Source organism: Uranotaenia lowii, chromosome 2, assembly GCF_029784155.1.
Source record: "Uranotaenia lowii strain MFRU-FL chromosome 2, ASM2978415v1, whole genome shotgun sequence".
Lineage (NCBI taxonomy): Eukaryota > Metazoa > Arthropoda > Insecta > Diptera > Culicidae > Uranotaenia > Uranotaenia lowii.
The window spans coordinates 79671161-79687392 of NC_073692.1; the positions used below are offsets into that span (position 1 = coordinate 79671161).

The 16232-nt window shown below is 37.7% G+C and overlaps 1 long non-coding RNA gene across 1 annotated transcript; it reads left to right on the forward strand.

Moving 5' to 3' along the window:
• Nucleotides 1-13907: 13907 nt before the first annotated feature.
• On the forward strand, nt 13908-15143 carry LOC129743650 (uncharacterized). The gene is made up of 3 exons (XR_008736640.1): nt 13908-14022; nt 14084-14525; nt 14589-15143. It is a non-coding gene; the product is annotated as an uncharacterized LOC129743650 (long non-coding RNA).
• The last annotated feature ends 1089 nt before the right edge of the window (nt 15144-16232 follow it).

The following is a 16232-nucleotide window of genomic DNA, read 5'->3' on the forward strand; positions in this document are numbered from 1 at the left end:
ATATCCTTTTAGGAAAAACGCCTTCATGTAGGCAACAAAATTCAATTTCTTGAATTTTTCGAATCAATTATTGGTGCCCCTTTTAAACTTGGAAAAGGACGAAATTCAATATGATAATGCATTCGTATTGTAATTTGGGAACCAGAAACTTTTTTCAAAGGGTAACAGCATTCTAAGATTGAGCGAAAAATACGTGGTCTGGCAGGCATTCTGCCTCAATTTTGATTGATTTTAGTTGAAATTTGTGGGAAGTTAATAAAATACATTGAAATATTTATAGTCTTCCGAAAGTGCATACGAGTGTAAAAACGCTAAGCTGTAGTTTCATCAGACTTCGCAGGCAGGTTTACCATATATTACCATATATATATATATATTAACCATGCAAAACTCAAGAGCTTTCTATTCATGTGTCGCAAGTTAAAATCTGATCATTTTGATTTTTCGGATTCCGGAACCGGCCAGATTGGCCGTGTCCAGGACCGGATGGCCCTGAACAACTTTTCCTATCAATTCCCATCATGTACAGGTCAAGAGCTTTCAATTCATGTGTCGCAAGTTAAAATCTGATCATTTTGATTTTTTGGATTCCGGAACCGGCCAGATTGGCCGTGGCCAGGACCAGATGGCCCCGAACCACTTTTCCCATCAATTCCCATCATGTACAGGTCAAGAGCTTTCTATTCGAGTGTCGCAAGTTCAAATCTGATCATTTTGATTTTTCGGATTCCGGAACCGGCCAGATTGGCTGTGGCCAGGACCAGATGGCTCCGAACCACTTTTCCTATCAATTGCCATCATGTACTGATCAAGAGCTTTCTATTCATGTGTCGCAAGTTAAAATCTGATCGTTTTGATTTTTCGGATTCCGGAACCGGCCAAATTGGCCGTGGCCAGGACCAGATGGCCCCGAACCACTTTTCCTATAAATTCCCATTATGTACAGGGCAAGAGCTTTCTATTGATGTTTCGCAAGTTAAAATCTGATCATTTAGACAGTCGTTTTCGTACTGATAAATGTCGCTCTAGGCATCCTTGCTTATTAGTAAGAAAATCATTATCTTTGACGAAATGATTACGATAGGATAGCTTTTGTTCGTCAGATGTACATTTTCCGATAAACTCTTTATACCCAGTTGTGCACTTTGAGATCCACATCTTGTGGTCAGCGCACACTACAAGAGAAATATGGTAAGAAGGAGAGCGTAAAGTCTGAACCAACACGGATAGTATTTAGATGGTGCTCTTTTGAGATACTCGTAACTCGTTTCTCACAGAGATCTGTTTGCAATTGTGAGAGGAGTATGTGAGTGTCGTCGACAGGCAACGATGTCAATGCATCGTAGACGAGGTTTGTATGTATTCAATTATCGCTAGAAGCGATTTTTTTCCATCGCTGGTAAGCAGTGTGGTTAATTTGTGTAGAAATAGAGTTGTGAAGAGAAATAAACGTGATTAGAGACAAAGTTGGAATTTTATTGGTGTTCCTGCCTTTCTCGTCCAGGAGTTTGTTCTCTGCTCTATTCCACTGCTTGGATCTCCGGTAGTGATTGGTGGCGCAAACCCGGTTCTTGTCAGAGCCAAACCAAGAGTTTAGTCTGCCCGCCAGGGTTGCCAATATTCATTTTCAAAAATCAGGGAGCTGGCAAAATAAAAATCAGGCATCGTTAAAGTAACGGAAATTTCGCTCAAAGTGATGACCTTTTTTTTTGGTCATCACCCCACTTAATAATTTTACTGCATCAAAGCGGTCGAAAAACTCTCTTTTATTCCCTTTTTTGAATAAGAATTAACGGGAATCTTTCGATCGCTTTGATTCAGCCACGTTTTCACTTTTCACTTCAGTTATGGTACCTACTCCAGTTCCTTACTACCCATTTTTCATGACATTCGCAAAAATCAGGCAAAATCAGGCATATTTTCAAAGATCAGGGAAATTCAATGGCTTATCAGGTTGTCAGGCAGAGTCCCGAAAAATCAGGCAATGCCTGAAAAATCAGGCACATTGGCATCTCTGCTTCCCGCGTCCAGACCAAAATTACCGATCCAGTCTGCCGTGTCTAGTGAAGAGAAGGCTCTCTTCAGACACGTGTATCTCGGTGCGCTGTTCGCACATCGCTTGCCAGTCCGGAAACAATCAGTCCACTAGCAGATCCACCCCGTGTGAGTCACACGTTAAAAATCATATAAGGAAAAAAATAATTTAAATGACAAATTACGCCAACTTTTAAAACGAAAAAAACTGACAAAAATCACAAAAAACCATAATGAAAAAAAAAAAAATAAATAAAAAGACCAAATGACAGATATGGAACAAGTGACAAAACTAGAAATTTTTGTTTGATTTATCATTTTTATATTTTTTGTCATTTTTTTTTTTGATTTAAGGATGTTTTTTACAACATATCTGTAAATTTGCGCTGGGGGTCTTGAGATGTTTATTTTTACGACCTCAAAATACATGTTTTTTTAAGATTTCTGAAAAATTTATTTTTCTGGTAAGGTTTGGTTACATTTTTTTGTTATAAAAATAAAATCAAATTTCAAAGCAACATAACTCTGCTGTTTTTCAACGGAAACAATAAAATAGGAAGTACATCAAAACACATTGAAGAGTGCAGTTGATCGACCATTTTTGTTATTTCTTTCATAACTCTTAAAGGAGTTGTTGACCCACTTTTGTTTCTTGAGGTAAAATTCCATCATAAATTTAGCTATAGGTACAATGATATTTTTGGCAGATTATTCGATGATTCAGATGATACTTTTGGACACTTTTTAAAGCTTATTTACAATTTTCGTATTAAAGGTCATTAGTAAATGAAACATTTCCGAACAAAGTACTGTCAAAACATTCCAGATCCGACAACTATGTAGGAGCGCCATGGTATAACAAACAATGCGTCCAGATTTTGGATGATCCATGCTTTAAGCTATAAAACATAATTTCAAAAATAGTTAGGTTCCACGAAATCTCTTCGCCAACTTTCGTCATCGGAAGACCTCACACCACAGCAGCAGGCAAGCAGCGCACTCATCTTCCGTCACAATCCGCACATAATTTTCGCCATTTGCCCTCGTCAAAAGGACACTATCAAGCGTCTATCGGGAATTTATTAAGATTTACCGCTGTAATTTAAATTGATACCCATGAGTTATGGCGACTTGGCTCCCTTCCCTTCGGCCCCCTTTTTGACTCTACCTCCACATAAGCCACCCCCTCTGCAACGGATCCTGTCCTCCCCGGGAGGCCACCCATTCACCGGCAGCTGCCGCCGTTGATGATCATCATGATGGCACAGCTAGGAGTTTTGAGTAACCAACCATCCAACTGGCAGGCAGAAGAGTTAGTTTGTGTGTCGATGATTTGTGACTGTTGGCTGAAAATTTTTCTCCTGATGTTGGGTAATTCGTTCATTAACACTCTTTTCGGATGAAATCGTCCTGCTTCAAAGTGTGTGGGTGGAGGCTGAGCTGGGTGGGGGTTGGAATGACTACTACAATTTAAAGAATATTGGGTACTTAGGGTCAACAATCATATTTGGCTTTGGTTTTAGATTGTTAACGCAGTTAATTGGACCAAGTAATGTGTAAAATTTAGCTACTTTTCTAATTCTAAACATTTTTTCGAAAGTTGAATTTTGCGCCACGAGGTACTCTAAATATTCGGCTCCTAGCCTTTTGCGCCATTTTTATTGTATTTGTTGAAGCTGACGGTGAAGGCCGTGCTGGCTGAGTACCGTCAGGTTCGAATTGGAACTTCCCTAGAAGAGGGTTTGACACCCCCTCAGGGGGCTCCATCAGAAGAAGAAGAGTCACCTCCGGTTGCTGGCTGGCCGGTCCAAAAATCGAAGCCGGAATCCTTCTGGCTGGCTCGGGCACATAAAAAAGCCAAAAATAAAACCGTCGGAGAAAATAGGAAAAAGCGGAAAATATTTCTACAATACGGACGTTTTTCACGGCTCGAGGATGGGAGAGGAAATTATGATTATGATTTCTAAAGATGTCGTTTAATTTTTGATTTATTATATTAGCAATCCAAACGATGCTCGCTCGCTCGCTGGTTGTCTCTAAATAGAAGGTACAAATCCTGTGCCCTCGAGAGCAAAAGTACCCGCCAGGGAGAAGGGGTTGAGAGATGGTGCCTTTCATTCCGGAAAGAAGGAATGCTCAAAAGTTATAAATTTGTGAGCTGTCCTGGGACGACGACGACGACGAGACGAGATAGCGGGGGGGGCAGATGGTTGATGATGAGAAAAGGGTTTCGGTGTTTTTCGGGTGAAAGAAAGTTGAGCCAATGGGATTGCGGAGGTGGAATTGAAATGACGAACCAAAGGCCAGGACGAACATGAAGCGGTCCGATTCGGTTTGTCTCATTTGGCCGGGACACCCATCTGGCGCTGGTGATGGAAACGGAGGCCAGCACCAGCAGAGTGTGATTAAGTTTTTTATTAATGATTATAGGGACGAATAAAACTTAATGATTTATTTTAAAATTAATCTTCTTTTCTTAAGAACTTTTAATTTAAAAATATTGTTCAAAAATTCTTGGTTGAATAATGTTTGCTTTCATTTCTCAAATAGCAACACAAGTTTACATGATTTTTGAAGTTGCTATCGTCTGTATGTAACAGTATTGCTGATATTGATGAATATGTGAAAACGGAAAAGCAGATAAGATCTATGCATTTTAAATTTTTGTATGATTATTTTACTATAACAATAATGTATTCTCTTTCAGTTATTAAAAATCATGGTAGATTTACTTAGTTAGTATGGGTAGAATGAAAGATTGTAGATCTTTTGCGCTCCATGCTTAAATCAGTCATAGGTTTACTAGAAAGTCCCATGCCATATATCTGCCAAGATCTGACCACAGAGATCTGAAGACAGCACGTTATAAAAAAATCTTATATGATATAGTTAGTGTATGAAAATCTATTCAGTTGTTTAACTCTACATCCACAACTGTAAACAGATCTAAAAATGAGAAATTGTAAAACTTTTAATTTCAGGACGTGTCAGAAAATTCCATCAATCCAGCTGAGTTACTTATAGCAGTCATATCGCATCATATAGTGATGGTACATATGTATATGCCGGGTTTAATATTTCTAATTCAGAAGGAAGTTTATGATGTTAATAAAAGGTTGTTATTTTTATTTCGTCAGCAGATTAAAACTCAAAATTTAGATTTAAAATTCAATAATGATTTCATAATTGAAATTGAAGATTAAAAAAAGAGAAATCAGGTTCAGAAATTTAGCTTAAGAATTTTCATTCAAAAGTCCGTAGGAGGACTCTGATTCTGAGTAACGATTTAACATTTTCGAACTCTTGTGGTTTCAATCCAAATCATAGCGATATTTTCTAAATGATTTGTTTTTCTTTGCAATCAATTGACCACCAGCGATGGTGTGGAAAAAAAGCTGGGATGTCTGGGACCTGTTTTTTTAAATCATCTTATTTTTAAAAAAATCGTATAAAATCAACGTATTAAGAAAGATAATCATAAATGACACCCACCTAATTGTCGTGATTTTACGAATCTCAATTCAGAGATTCACTTAAACACGTCTGTCGCTCGCAAGAATAGATCAATGACTGACTTTGTTTTGTTTGTTTGTCAAGTGCTGCCAAAATAGCAAATGTTCTCATAGAAATTTATTTTATTTTATTCATCTACAGTGCTGCCGAATACAACTATTATTTTATTTTATTCCTAATTGAATTTGATTTATTTTCTGTATATTCTTCATCTCATCCCTACATTCCTTCTCACCTCTATTCTTAATTAAAACTTTTCACACATCAACATTTGTTTTTTTTCTTTAGTGCAAAATTTTATTTACCAAATATCCTCAATTTTTATTGCATATTCCACATCTTTATTCTCCATTCTTCAAATTTTATTTTATTTCTGCTTATCCTTCATCACATTTCTACATTCTTTCTCAATTCTATTTTCAATAGAATCTTTAATTTACCGACTTTTGTTTTTCTAAAATACAAAATTTTATATCCCAAATATCCCTCATCTCAATTCTACATCCCATTCTCTGCAAAAGCTTTTCCATTCTTTTTTTTTTTTGCATATTCTTCATTTTATCCGAAAATATTCTTCGCAAAAACCTTCCCAATTTGTGCTTTCTCTGTCGCTCTGCTTTTATTTACCAGAGCCGGAACAATCCGCAAAAAAAAACATTCTTAGCAACAGCTTTCTCAAACTGTGCTTTCCTTGTTACTCTGTCTCTGTTTACAAGAGCCGGAATAATTCGATAGTATTCTAAGAAACAGCCTGCCCAACCAGGAGACTTATTCAAAACAAACAATCAGCAGCAGCAGCCTTAAATATCTGCGCTTTTCAGGGGCAATTTCGTCTTATTTCCACCGGAAGGCCAAATCAAATCAATCAGCAGCAGCAGCCTTAAATACCTGCGCTTTCCAGGGGCGATTCCGTCTTATTTCCACCGGAAGGCCAAATCAAAACAATCAGCAGCAGCAGCCTTAAATATCTGCGCTTTTCAGGGACAATTCCGTCTTATTTCCACCGGCAGGCCAAATCAAAAGAATCAGCAGCAGCAGCCTTAAATATCTGCGCTTTTAACGGCAATTCCGTCTTATTTTCACCGGAAGGCCAAATCAAAACAATCAGCAGCAGCAGCCTTCAATATCTGCGCTTTTCAAGGGCAATTCCGTCTTATTTCCACCGGGAGGCCAAATCAAAACAATCAGCAGCAGCAGCCTTAAATATCTGCGCTTTTCAGGGGCAGTTTCTTCTTACTTCCACCGGAAGGCCAAATCAAAACAATCAGCAGCAGCAGCCTTAAATATCTGCGCTTTTCAGGGGCAATTCCGTGTTATTTCCACCGGATGGCCAAATCAAAACAATCAGCAGCAGCAGCCTTAAATATCTGCGCTTTTCAGGGGCAATTCCGTCTTATTTCCACCGGAAGGCCAAATCAAAACAATCAGCAGCAGCAGCCTTAAATATCTGCGCTTTTCAAGAGCAATTCCGTCTTATTTCCACCGGAAGGCCAAATCAAAACAATCAGCAGCAGCAGCCTTAAATATCTGCGCTTTTCAGGGGCAATTCCGTCTCATTTCCACCGGAAGGCCAAATCAAAACAATCAGCAGCAGCAGCCTTAAATATCTGCGCTTTTCAGGGGCAATTCCGTCTCATTTCCACCGGATGGCCAAATCAAAACAATCAGCAGTAGCAGCCTTAAATATCTGCGCTTTTCAGGGGCAATTCCGTCTTATTTCCACCGGAAGGCCAAATAAAAACAATCAGCAGCAGCAGCCTTCAATATCTGCGCTTTTCAGGGGCAATTCCGTCTCATTTCCACCGGAAAGCCAAATCAAAACAATCAGCAGCAGCAGCCTTAAATATCTGCGCTTTTCAGGGGCAATTCCGTCTCATTTCCACCGGATGGCCAAATCAAAACAATCAGCAGTAGCAGCCTTAAATATCTGCGCTTTTCAGGGGCAATTCCGTCTTATTTCCACCGGAAGGCCAAATCAAATCAATCAGCAGCAGCAGCCTTAAATATCTGCGCTTTTCAAGAGAAATTCCGTCTTATTTCCACCGGAAGGCCAAATCAAAACAATCAGCAGCAGCAGCCTTAAATATCTGCGCTTTTCAGGGGCAATTCCGTCTTATTTCCACCGGAAGGCCAAATCAAAACAATCAGCAGCAGCAGCCTTAAATATCTGCGCTTTTCAAGAGCAATTCCGTCTTATTTCCACCGGAAGGCCAAATCAAAACAATCAGCAGCAGCAGCCTTAAATATCTGCGCTTTTCAGGGGCAATTCCGTCTCATTTCCACCGGAAGGCCAAATCAAAACAATCAGCAGCAGCAGCCTTAAATATCTGCGCTTTTCAGGGGCAATTCCGTCTCATTTCCACCGGATGGCCAAATCAAAACAATCAGCAGTAGCAGCCTTAAATATCTGCGCACTGCAAAATATCGACATTTAAAGTGTATGTTTTTCCACACATACGGTCCAAAAATTGTTCAACACATCGATTTCATTAGAATAAAATAATGTTTATTGTGTTTACTCATAAATTTAATATGAGAGAAATAATTTGGGCTGGCTATTTTAAAACAAGCATGTATGAGCTGTCAAAAAATCATCGAAACCCGTTCGATGATATTTTTTCTTCGTTTCAAAATGGCTCCGACGGAAAATTTTCGCATAAGCTCGATTTTTGTGCGGCTCAAAATGCTCTCCAAGAGGATTTTACGAGTGACATCAGATTGTGTCTTGAAGACATTGTCGCAGGACAGAAGAATCCGCGCAAGAACGGGATGAAAATAAAAGGTACACACTTAGAAAAATCCACGTAGATTTACATGCAACTACATGGGTAGAAAGGAATCGGCTATTTACAAGTGATAATACTGCACATCTCATGTAAACTCCCGGTAGCATTCAATGCTGTTGTTTACTGTACATTTACATTATTTTGCACGTCTCACGAATCCTATTGGACAGGGAGTGGTTTCGCAAAATAAAAAAGTCACCGGTTTTATGCAATAAAAATAGTTTTATTTCACATTGATCTAACTTGCTTCTTGATTAACAACACTTGCACTGATTTTCGTAGCCGATTCCCCCGTCAACGGAAACGACGGCTGGTGCAATAAGACAGCAGAAAATTGGATGTCGCACAGTTGGGGCTATGATGTTTTTGGCATTCAGCATCAATTTCCTGTAAATAACAGCAATTAATGTGAAATTAATGAGTCAATCACAGTTATTTTCAATATTGATTTACCTTAAATCAGCAATTACGGGCTGATTGATGAAAAAAAATAACAACTTTTGCCGACGCAGCACGGGACGGGAAACGAACAGGAATGAAAACAAAACAAAACTGACAAACGGACACTGGCGCTGGAATAAGCATGCTTCGACATGTAATTTTCATAGAAATGGCTGTACAGCTATACTCTTTTTCAAAAATTTTCAAGCGGTGATGTAAAAATGTAAAATCACTTGTACTGTAAGGTTACATTTTTTTTATCTGTGTAATAGACAATTGTTGAAAAGTAAAAATTGTGGAACATCCGTTTAACCGCAAATTTTTTTTGTTTCAGATACTGAGTTCTGGCTCATTCGAAGCGGGTAAAAATCGTTGAAATGTTTCCGAATAATCAGAAGGTAAATGCAGGGATTGGAAGTTTAACCAATTTTAAATGCGGCAACTGGAGGAGGTTCGGGAGTCCCGGCCGTTCCTTAAGGACGGCGATAAACTGTGGAGGTACACACCAGATGCCAGCGGTACCTGGACTGCGACCAGAAGAGCATTCTGATTGAGCAATAAAATACACTATGAATTTCAGAATTATCGCTTTTTTATTAAATTGAAAAGAAAATTGGGAACCCGAATAGCAAAGACCATGGTTTTAAGATAACCGAACAATGATTTTCATTTTAACTATAAACATCATCGTAGTATCTAAATATTCATCAATCGGTTTTAACTGTGAAATTACCATGATTTTTAAAGTCACCACAACCCGCAGGCCCTTTTAAAACCTTGAGAGAACAATTCCGCGCGTAGGGTTGTGGTTGAGCGAAAAATTTCTCACATAGGGCTGCGTTATATATCCAAAATTGAAGTCTCAACGTTTAACGTGCATCTGTCTAGTCAGCTGATTGCCCGATTGCACACATACATGAGCACAAAATGATAAACAAATAAATGCAACACATGGTTGTTTATTTTAACGACCTTCTGCTTGTGAGTGTTAGTGATCCAAGTAGGCCTGAAATAATCTCTGAGTTTTCAACGGCCATTTTGCCACCAGTTTTCTCAGCAGCAGCATCGTGATGGAGGTAATTTTTTTAGATATTGTTATTAAATATTATATGTTAACCTACAATTTGTATTTCAGTTAACGGAAAAACCAATTAAGTCCCTAGAGCAGGCAAAAAGTGATGGTGGTGGAGGGCTTGCTGAAGAATTTCTCCCTTTGCGTCCATCAGGTGTAGACGAGCAGCTGAAGATGGATCGCATCAATTGCCGCTAGGATCTGTTCCGCTGAGTACCTGAAGCGCCATGAAAAAAGCTATAAGATTCCGGACGGGTGCGCCCTGCAGTTCGGATATCAACAATTCCTCGCAAGTGGTGATTAAAAATGTGTGGTGTTAATGCAAATGTGATTTTTAAATTATATAACGTTGAATTATGAAACAGTGTGAAAGAAAATTAGGATTGTTAAAAAATAATAAATAAAAATAATAAAAATTAGAGAACATTAATTCAAGATTTTTTTTTGAAAACCACCCTCTACCTTCATCAAATAAAAGTAACACGCACACGAATGCACTCATGCACTAACACATAAGCAACAAGAAATCACACCAATACATTCAAACCATGACAGATGTCAACGAGAGCTGTCATTTTGAACCGGGAAAACTGATTCAAGTAGAATCGGTTGGGCCATTTAATGCTTGAATTCAATGGGAGGAATGCTTGAAGAATGCTTGGGATCCAAGCATTCCAAGCATTTATTTTGTTAAGCGGGAAAGTTTATCGTGAACGAACGTTCCCGGTCAATAATTATTCTACTAGGGCTACTAGAATTCTAGTTGCAGTTCTAGTAGAATTCTAGTAGAATTTTATAGGCGGTGAAGTAGAAAATGGCCCACCCGATTCTACTTGGAATGAATTTCCCGGTTCTATTGACAGTTAAAATGACACCGATCCTGTATTTATGTATGTGTGTGGAAGCGCAACCTGAATGCACTACTACCTATGCAAATTTCCGGGCATGCTGAAATGTAAAAAAAAGTAGAAGAAAAAGAGGAAATTTCTCAAACTATTGAAACTACATAATTTTAAAGCACATCTTTTTATTTCTATTCAAATATTTTTCTAAACAATCACTAAACTTTTTCACTTCTACACCGAGCATGATTTGAAAACGAAATCTCCTTTTTCGAGTCGAGGACATTTCATAAGTGTTCGAGTCAGGGGTCACTTATCAACTACCGGATCCCCAGAGCACGAAGATTACCGGAACCTTGCATGCCTTCGCCATTAATCTGTATGCCAGCGGCCACGAGTGTTGGGAAACGAACGATGGCCAAACAGGACGCGTCGCCTCTTCTACCGCCGCCTTTCTAGTCGGACTCCTTCCCATTTGTATGTTATTGGCTGCAATAATCCTGCTGGAATTGAAATTTTGGCACCGAATCCCTAGAAATAAAGAAATGAAAATTATGTTAACAAATCTGAAATCATTTTATAGCTCATAATTCACTTACTTCACCTATTTAATTCGTCTATGCAGGAAGCGCGCGACTTTTCCCTTCTGCCATCTTGATTTAACTTGATTATTTTTCCCAAGCATCAGCGTTGCCAGTTCAAAAGTGTTTACAGAATTGTTTTTTTGAATTGAAAATTTAAAAAATATTTAGTTTTTTTCTCGTATTTTATTTATTCAAATTGATAATTATTTTTTATAAATATAAATGAAAGCGGTTTGCGAATAGAGTAACGTTTCACTGTACAGATATGACAGTTTTCAGTTAAAAAGGTCAAAGTATACATCTAGTCCATAATTTATACACACATTTAAGTTTCGACATAAGTGTAACATATAATTATCATTGTTCAATTCATTATTTATCAACGCTAACTACTCCCGCATAAATTAGGATTATATCTGAACGATTTCAGAAAAAGTCAATCGAAGATTTGATGAAGTGTAAAAAAAAGTTAAGCAAACGATAATTGAAATTGTAAAATACATTGCTTCAATCGTGAATTACAAATTGACTGTATTTTTAATATGTCGTTAGGTTATGTAACTGTTAAAAACTGTTAAAACACTTCCATGGAAAAACTGTTCTACAAACAGTTGAACTAAAGTCTCAAAACCCCTTTAGGAAACATATTTAGACATTCAAACCGTTATTGTTATAGTTATTTTTAAAGTTCGCTTGTTACTGAGCGTTTACAGTAACAGTTATGATACGATTTCACAAAATGTTCTTCCAACGTTATACTGATGGTTATGAGAACCGTACGCAATAATGGCGGACGCACTAAAAGGGAACTTTATTTTTTTGGATTTTCGGATTTCATAAAAAGTAATATAATTTCACTTTACGTTTAATTTTTATATTTAAACTTACTTGCATACAGGGTATTGTTTTTTTTATTAATCCTCTGACCTGGGCTGCGGCTTCCGTAGTTCTACAGTGTTATATGGTGAATGAAGTGGATAATTCAAGTCCATACAGATAGGTGACAAATTAGTTTCGAAACCTTTGCAATGCCATAGCGCCACCAGCGAGCGAAATCCCCTCGGCGGCGGACTTGAGCTGCATAAGAGAGCAGCATCGACGACACTGAAATGAAATACAAAAAACATCAATTAGAGATTTACATATACGCAACTAGAATACATTTGCCTACCCAACAAGCAGCAGGTGAAAACATGTAAAACATAATTCAACTCACCTGAAAAACTGAAATTATTAGCCTAACTGCTGGGCTGCACTGATTTCTGCTCCCGGTGCGCCGGCATTCCGGTACGTTGATGCAGCTACGGTACCGAAATTTCCTTCAAAACTGCTGCTGGCTGCGAATTCGCCAGCAAATCTTTTTTTAAAATTTCTTATTCTTTTTTTCTTCTTCTCGAAACATGACAACTGTCAGTGTCATCCCGAAAATCGAGAAGTGTCAAATTTATATGAACGTTAGATGTAATCGTTCGGCATGCTTTTTACGGTTAACAAAAAGCTTTCGTTAATAGTCCAAACAGTAAGTTAAGCCTAACTAATATCGTAACTTTTTATTCAAACGTGAAGGTTTGGTTTGAATAGTTTTATTCAAAATTTATTTATTTTATTTGAATAGTTTTACTTAATAGCTATGTTTCTATAAACAATCACAGTTTCTGTAGATGTTCGATTATCGTTTTGATTTTTTGAGGTAGAGTTTTTTGCTATGCGGGCTTATATTTAAAATTTCAATAAATTAAATTTCTGCGATATTTATAAACGCAAATCAGTTGTTTAATGTGTAGTTTTTTCTTGAAATATAACTACATTGGGGTATACATTATTATTTACATTAACTGCTTTTTATGAGAACATTCAACGTTATCTAATTTATGATGCAAATGTGTGATTTTACATTATAAATTTGTAATTTTAGGTGAAAACTCCACCAAAAAATCTGAATTAAGACAACAACATGTTCAGAATCACAACTCAATTTCAAATCATTCTTAAACATCGATATCGTACATATTTATGTGGTAAATTTATAAAAAAGTTTCCTGTTCAAATTTCATTCGAATTGAAAGTTTTTCAAATTCGCCAAAAATATTTCTCTGGAGTCACTGCGGCAGCCATGGTAGTTTTTGAGTCTTGCAGTATGGCCGACAGGCAGCCATGCTGAGATAACTCACACATGGATTGAACAAGATGAACAATCAGAAGTATAGTTCATCTTGTTTGTATAGCATACGAATGAACAATATTAAATGCACATGTATGTGTGATATATTTCAATTTAAGGATCATCAACTCACAAATACTAAGAATTTTGACTGTTGAACTGTCAGTTAACTGCCATAAGTACACGTTTAAAAAAAGTCAGGTAGAATAATAATTGACTGGGTTGTTAAAATGTTGCGTGTTTTACGCATATACAATTTATCGTGTAGAGATTTGTTTTCGAGCGTGCGCGCGCCATGTTTGGCGAAAAATTTTGTTTTCGGTTAACAATTTTCTTGCGAGAACGCCTTGGTAAGTCCCTTTTATAAACAATCAGTTTTATTTCAGTTTATAAATTCATTGTATTTTTCTAGTAGGCGAAATCAGTAGCAGTTCAGCGGCTCCTGCTGCCGTGGATAAAGGTTCCTTTGAAGTGTGGATGACCGGGAAGATGCCATCGGAAGGCCCAATTGCTTGTCCCGATCTGCCTGGTAGCTACCCCAGCGCAGCTCATCAGCTAGTCAACGAAAAGAATTGCGAAAACACCGGTGGTGAGTACCTTTGTGGAATAATTATGTTCATTCCTGTTTATTAATTTATTTATTTTTCTAGGAGCTGATATAAAGGGCTGTTCCGCGGGTTCGTCAACAGTGGACCGTCCATGACGGCTCACTTACCTCCGGTAACAGGAGCTTGGAAAACGGGTATGACCACACGTCGTTTCACGGCTTACAACGTTAGACCGGCATCACGCATACCGCAGAAAACCAGCATGAATGCTTCGCTTCCAGCAACGATGGAAAAAATAAAATCCTGGAAATAAATCGAGAATGGATGGCAACCCAGACGGAACTCATTTGCGACTATTTGGGAACGATGACGGATTTTCCGCAAGAATTTTCTGGAAAGCGCTATTTGAAGGTCACATGACCATCAATCAATCAATCATCACCACAAACCAGCTGCATTAACAGGTCGAACAGCATTATGAAAAATCAACAGCAACCCTGGGCGGTAACGGTAATGACCGCGACGGACCAATGTTCCTTTATAAGTAAGAGTTTTCAACTACCTATTTTTTAAAATGGTAAATATTCTATTTTTTTTTCTTTTTCAGAACAGTATCATCGGCAATGGATGCCCGGCTAGAGATTTGACGAGAAATTTTTTTTCGAAAATATTAGCCTGGAAAACTACCTTCAATCTCATCGCTGTCCTCTGACATGTAGCCATAACGGACGCTGTGAACACCAACCAAGTAGAGTTAGCTCCCTGGCCAGAATCCAACCATGGTCCGGTGTGGAATATCAATAACGACTAGAGACTAACATCCTGCAATTATGGTTAACATTGAATGGGAAACCCTCGATCAAGTTGCGGGTAGCAACGCTACAGGCTTCAATGCTTATTCGTTCCCGAAGAATCCCTTGGGTGATCGAGCAGAGTACGGGCTATTGAAAGCAACTCATTCGAACATCAAACTACGAGCATGGTGTCTCGGCTTGCAATGTCTGATCCTTGCCTGCCAACAGCCTTTTGAAGCGAATTCCACTTAAACGGATAATCACTCCCGAAAGATGAGCCATCTGATAGTGAATGACGACAATTTTGAAAAAAGCTGTTACGCTTTTTTTCAGGAGCTGATCAGTCGATCTCTTCTCTGAATAGTATCAGATATGTAAGTTCATAATTCTATTTCGTAGAAATATTTTTTACTCCTACTAAAATATGAATAACTTAATTTTTTTTTCCACAGACTTGGCCAACTGTTACCTGTTACCTCCATATTGGTTCATACAAATTCATACAATTCAGCATCTTTCAACGATCTGACACATCAAATGAAAATCAAACGATTGGAATATCGGAACCACAGGTTCTGGAACGAAGACCAAAGACTCTGTGCTTTGAAGATACTGTGTTGCAATATAGTCCTACAATAATTCGACTGTTGAGTTCCTAGGCTCAGTGCTCCAATTAGTTTTTTCAGTCTATCCAACATTAAGTTCAATATGAGTTCATTGTCCAGCACTGGCAATGAAGATAGTCTGATCAACTTTGCACCGTAATGTAAAAATCTTATAGAAATCTAACCGAACGACCAAACGATGTACTGATAAAAGCACCCATTGCTTTGCAATGCAAATCCTGCTTGGAGTTATCTTTTTTATCCAAATTAATCACACGTAGACTTGAGCATTACTCTTCCCATAGCAGTAGCAATTGAAATCACTCGAGACAGGGATCTAGGTCCGATTCCGATAACACAACTTATTTGTACCGTTGGAATGACTTGCATCGATACAAATACGGTTGGCTTCGGATCTCAATTTGAAATCTGTAATCTGGGTTTTAATTCAAATCGGTGCTGAATTTAAGTAACAACCATTGTAATTCAAATAATTCGAATTCAACAATTATAAATTAAAATAAAATCATTCTTAATTTCTTTTTTTAACTTACCAGTTTGCTAAAGTTATTTCTTGTTTTAAGGAATAATATTCCTGATTGGTCGTGCTTTCAAATAAAAGGTTATTAAGTTTATTCAAAAGCACAACTAATCATGAATAAAATTCCTTGAAACGAGTGATAAATTTAGCAACTATTCTAATCAGTAAAATTATTCATTGTAAACCTTGAAACTTTATGGTTAAAACGATATTAATAAACCATAGAAAAACCTTGATTTCCATCTTCGTTAGAACAATGTAAATTTACGGATTTTCATGGTTTTACTATGAAAAAGTGGAAGCTGTTTTCA